The sequence below is a fragment of the Triticum aestivum genome, chromosome 5A (assembly GCF_018294505.1).
Source record: "Triticum aestivum cultivar Chinese Spring chromosome 5A, IWGSC CS RefSeq v2.1, whole genome shotgun sequence".
In the NCBI taxonomy this organism is placed as follows: domain Eukaryota; kingdom Viridiplantae; phylum Streptophyta; class Magnoliopsida; order Poales; family Poaceae; genus Triticum; species Triticum aestivum.
In genome coordinates, this window is record NC_057806.1 from 488,222,280 (window position 1) to 488,228,593 (window position 6,314).

Below are 6,314 nucleotides of genomic sequence, written 5' to 3' on the forward strand. Positions count from 1 at the left end.
ATACACCGCCGCCGCCCCGTTCACGAAAAATGAAGGAGGGGGAGAGATGCGGAGTAGCCGCCGTCCTGTTCGTGATAACAAACTTGCGTTCCTGCTCCTTTTCTCCTAATTTCGTTTCTATTTCTGATCGGCAGTACGTGGTCTCGCCGATTTCTATTCTAAGGCTTCCCAATCGTGCGAGTGTCTAGCCAGTATTCGTACGCGCTTTGCTCTCCTACCTTTGTGCGCTGGACAAGCACACGCACATCATCGCCGATCCGTGGAGCTCTGGAGCCAGATGCAAACGAGTACACATCGCTGAACGCCCGATCGCCGACAACGCCGACCCATCCGAGGTACTATATTATATTGCCGTTCTCTTTTCGCTACCCTCTATATGTAAATTACTAATTAAGTATTTTATCCCTCATATACATGATGCATTGCTCGCATCCTTGAATCATCGACATCAACATCGGTGGAAATAATGTTAGTGTTCTTGAGCGTACAGTTAATTCATTGGGGGCACATGCATAATCTACTAGTGTCGATGAACATCCAATTTTGCCTTTTTCTCTATTATAAAGATTCTAAAATTCATTTTGACAGATGCTATAATGCTAAAAAAGATTCTAAAATTCACTTGCCTGATGGTATAATGCTATGGAGATTTTTAAGAATGTCACTGAATTTAATTGTTATCCTAATGTCTCAGGTTTTTTAGAGAATTTCTCTGTTGTTTATTGCATCTTATTAACGGTGGCATCAGTTGAATGATGAAGCTTTTCAAAGTTAAAATTATCGAGGAACTATTTGAGGTCAAGAATGACTAATGAGAATTTAAATGGCTTGGCATGTATATGCACCAAGAAGAAATCATTGGAAGAGATTGACATGAACCACATCACAAGTGACTTTGCATGGAAAAATCATACAAGTTTTTAAGGTATTTAATTATTTCACTCGTATATTGTTTTGGATGCGTTTCATTGTTCATACGTAAATTTTCATATGTAAGTATATTCATTATTATTATATGTTATTTATACTAAGGGCCCCGAATTTTAGTTTCGCCCTGGGCCCCCGAAATATCAGGACCGGCCCTGGATATCTGATGCATCCATCATGCATGGATGCATGGCATGGGTGGGCACGAAACTAAAATGAAGGGGCCTGGGCTAGGCTAGCAGCAAGTGAGGATCGATTATAGCCAGGCCCGGCCCTGAGGGGGCAGGGGGGCGGCCGCCCCGGGCCCCCGAAATCCAGGGGCCCCTCCCCCAGGGTGTATGCAGGTAGCCTGTGGGCTTATGCTATGGGCCGTGGCCAGGCGTGGACGCCGGAAGATCTAGCGACGGCTTTGTATTCCTTTTTGCTTTTTGCGATTCAATTCCTTCCTATTCCATCACGTAGCCATCCTCAAATCATGCGCCATACCTAATTCCAACCGGCATACACCGCCGCCGCCCGTTCACGAAAAATGAAGGAGGGGGAGAGATGCGGAGTAGCCGCCGTCCTGTTCGTGATAACAAACTTGCGTTCCTGCTCCTTTTCTCCTAATTTCGTTTCTATTTCTGATCGGCAGTACGTGGTCTCGCCGATTTCTATTCTGAGGCTTCCCAATCGTGCGAGTGTCTAGCCAGTATTCGTACGCGCTTTGCTCTCCTACCTTTGTGCGCTGGACAAGCACACGCACATCATCGCCGATCCGTGGAGCTCTGGAGCCAGATGCAAACGAGTACACATCGCTGAACGCCCGATCGCCGACAACGCCGACCCATCCGAGGTACTATATTATATTGCCGTTCTCTTTTCGCTACCCTCTATATGTAAATTACTAATTAAGTATTTTATCCCTCATATACATGATGCATTGCTCGCATCCTTGAATCATCGACATCAACATCGGTGGAAATAATGTTAGTGTTCTTGAGCGTACAGTTAATTCATTGGGGGGCACATGCATAATCTACTAGTGTCGATGAACATCCAATTTTGCCTTTTTCTCTATTATAAAGATTCTAAAATTCATTTTGACAGATGGTATAATGCTAAAAAAAGATTCTAAAATTCACTTGCCTGATGGTATAATGCTATGGAGATTTTTAAGAATGTCACTGAATTTAATTGTTATCCTAATGTCTCAGGTTTTTTAGAGAATTTCTCTGTTGTTTATTGCATCTTATTAACGGTGGCATCAGTTGAACGATGAAGCTTTTCAAAGTTAAAATTATCGAGGAACTATTTGAGGTCAAGAATGACTAATGAGAATTTAAATGGCTTGGCATGTATATGCACCAAGAAGAAATCATTGGAAGAGATTGACATGAACCACATCACAAGTGACTTTGCATGGAAAAATCATACAAGTTTTTAAGGTATTTAATTATTTCACTCGTATATTGTTTTGGATGCGTTTCATTGTTCATACGTAAATTTTCATATGTAAGTATATTCATTATTATTATATGTTATTTATACTAAGGGCCCCGAATTTTAGTTTCGCCCTGGGCCCCCGAAATATCAGGACCGGCCCTGGATATCTGATGCATCCATCATGCATGGATGCATGGCATGGGTGGGCACGAAACTAAAATGAAGGGGCCTGGGCTAGGCTAGCAGCACGTGAGGATCGATCATAGCCAGGCCCGGCCCTGAGGGGGGGCAGGGGGGGCGGCCGCCCCGGGCCCCCGAAATCCAGGGGCCCCTCCCCCAGGGTGTATGCAGGTAGCCTGTGGGCTTATGCTATGGGCCGTGGCCAGGCGTGGACGCCGGAAGATCTAGCGACGGCTTTGTATTCCTTTTTGCTTTTTGCGATTCAATTCCTTCCTATTCCATCACGTAGCCATCCTCAAATCATGCGCCATACCTAATTCCAACCGGCATACACCGCCGCCGCCCGTTCACGAAAAATGAAGGAGGGGGAGAGATGCGGAGTAGCCGCCGTCCTGTTCGTGATAACAAACTTGCGTTCCTGCTCCTTTTCTCCTAATTTCGTTTCTATTTCTGATCGGCAGTACGTGGTCTCGCCGATTTCTATTCTGAGGCTTCCCAATCGTGCGAGTGTCTAGCCAGTATTCGTACGCGCTTTGCTCTCCTACCTTTGTGCGCTGGACAAGCACACGCACATCATCGCCGATCCGTGGAGCTCTGGAGCCAGATGCAAACGAGTACACATCGCTGAACGCCCGATCGCCGACAACGCCGACCCATCCGAGGTACTATATTATATTGCCGTTCTCTTTTCGCTACCCTCTATATGTAAATTACTAATTAAGTATTTTATCCCTCATATACATGATGCATTGCTCGCATCCTTGAATCATCGACATCAACATCGGTGGAAATAATGTTAGTGTTCTTGAGCGTACAGTTAATTCATTGGGGGGCACATGCATAATCTACTAGTGTCGATGAACATCCAATTTTGCCTTTTTCTCTATTATAAAGATTCTAAAATTCATTTTGACAGATGGTATAATGCTAAAAAAAGATTCTAAAATTCACTTGCCTGATGGTATAATGCTATGGAGATTTTTAAGAATGTCACTGAATTTAATTGTTATCCTAATGTCTCAGGTTTTTTAGAGAATTTCTCTGTTGTTTATTGCATCTTATTAACGGTGGCATCAGTTGAACGATGAAGCTTTTCAAAGTTAAAATTATCGAGGAACTATTTGAGGTCAAGAATGACTAATGAGAATTTAAATGGCTTGGCATGTATATGCACCAAGAAGAAATCATTGGAAGAGATTGACATGAACCACATCACAAGTGACTTTGCATGGAAAAATCATACAAGTTTTTAAGGTATTTAATTATTTCACTCGTATATTGTTTTGGATGCGTTTCATTGTTCATACGTAAATTTTCATATGTAAGTATATTCATTATTATTATATGTTATTTATACTAAGGGCCCCGAATTTTAGTTTCGCCCTGGGCCCCCGAAATATCAGGACCGGCCCTGGATATCTGATGCATCCATCATGCATGGATGCATGGCATGGGTGGGCACGAAACTAAAATGAAGGGGCCTGGGCTAGGCTAGCAGCACGTGAGGATCGATCATAGCCAGGCCCGGCCCTGAGGGGGGGCAGGGGGGGCGGCCGCCCCGGGCCCCCGAAATCCAGGGGCCCCTCCCCCAGGGTGTATGCAGGTAGCCTGTGGGCTTATGCTATGGGCCGTGGCCAGGCGTGGACGCCGGAAGATCTAGCGACGGCTTTGTATTCCTTTTTGCTTTTTGCGATTCAATTCCTTCCTATTCCATCACGTAGCCATCCTCAAATCATGCGCCATACCTAATTCCAACCGGCATACACCGCCGCCGCCCGTTCACGAAAAATGAAGGAGGGGGAGAGATGCGGAGTAGCCGCCGTCCTGTTCGTGATAACAAACTTGCGTTCCTGCTCCTTTTCTCCTAATTTCGTTTCTATTTCTGATCGGCAGTACGTGGTCTCGCCGATTTCTATTCTGAGGCTTCCCAATCGTGCGAGTGTCTAGCCAGTATTCGTACGCGCTTTGCTCTCCTACCTTTGTGCGCTGGACAAGCACACGCACATCATCGCCGATCCGTGGAGCTCTGGAGCCAGATGCAAACGAGTACACATCGCTGAACGCCCGATCGCCGACAACGCCGACCCATCCGAGGTACTATATTATATTGCCGTTCTCTTTTCGCTACCCTCTATATGTAAATTACTAATTAAGTATTTTATCCCTCATATACATGATGCATTGCTCGCATCCTTGAATCATCGACATCAACATCGGTGGAAATAATGTTAGTGTTCTTGAGCGTACAGTTAATTCATTGGGGGGCACATGCATAATCTACTAGTGTCGATGAACATCCAATTTTGCCTTTTTCTCTATTATAAAGATTCTAAAATTCATTTTGACAGATGGTATAATGCTAAAAAAAGATTCTAAAATTCACTTGCCTGATGGTATAATGCTATGGAGATTTTTAAGAATGTCACTGAATTTAATTGTTATCCTAATGTCTCAGGTTTTTTAGAGAATTTCTCTGTTGTTTATTGCATCTTATTAACGGTGGCATCAGTTGAACGATGAAGCTTTTCAAAGTTAAAATTATCGAGGAACTATTTGAGGTCAAGAATGACTAATGAGAATTTAAATGGCTTGGCATGTATATGCACCAAGAAGAAATCATTGGAAGAGATTGACATGAACCACATCACAAGTGACTTTGCATGGAAAAATCATACAAGTTTTTAAGGTATTTAATTATTTCACTCGTATATTGTTTTGGATGCGTTTCATTGTTCATACGTAAATTTTCATATGTAAGTATATTCATTATTATTATATGTTATTTATACTAAGGGCCCCGAATTTTAGTTTCGCCCTGGGCCCCCGAAATATCAGGACCGGCCCTGGATATCTGATGCATCCATCATGCATGGATGCATGGCATGGGTGGGCACGAAACTAAAATGAAGGGGCCTGGGCTAGGCTAGCAGCACGTGAGGATCGATCATAGCCAGGCCCGGCCCTGAGGGGGGGCAGGGGGGGCGGCCGCCCCGGGCCCCCGAAATCCAGGGGCCCCTCCCCCAGGGTGTATGCAGGTAGCCTGTGGGCTTATGCTATGGGCCGTGGCCAGGCGTGGACGCCGGAAGATCTAGCGACGGCTTTGTATTCCTTTTTGCTTTTTGCGATTCAATTCCTTCCTATTCCATCACGTAGCCATCCTCAAATCATGCGCCATACCTAATTCCAACCGGCATACACCGCCGCCGCCCGTTCACGAAAAATGAAGGAGGGGGAGAGATGCGGAGTAGCCGCCGTCCTGTTCGTGATAACAAACTTGCGTTCCTGCTCCTTTTCTCCTAATTTCGTTTCTATTTCTGATCGGCAGTACGTGGTCTCGCCGATTTCTATTCTGAGGCTTCCCAATCGTGCGAGTGTCTAGCCAGTATTCGTACGCGCTTTGCTCTCCTACCTTTGTGCGCTGGACAAGCACACGCACATCATCGCCGATCCGTGGAGCTCTGGAGCCAGATGCAAACGAGTACACATCGCTGAACGCCCGATCGCCGACAACGCCGACCCATCCGAGGTACTATATTATATTGCCGTTCTCTTTTCGCTACCCTCTATATGTAAATTACTAATTAAGTATTTTATCCCTCATATACATGATGCATTGCTCGCATCCTTGAATCATCGACATCAACATCGGTGGAAATAATGTTAGTGTTCTTGAGCGTACAGTTAATTCATTGGGGGGCACATGCATAATCTACTAGTGTCGATGAACATCCAATTTTGCCTTTTTCTCTATTATAAAGATTCTAAAATTCATTTTGACAGAT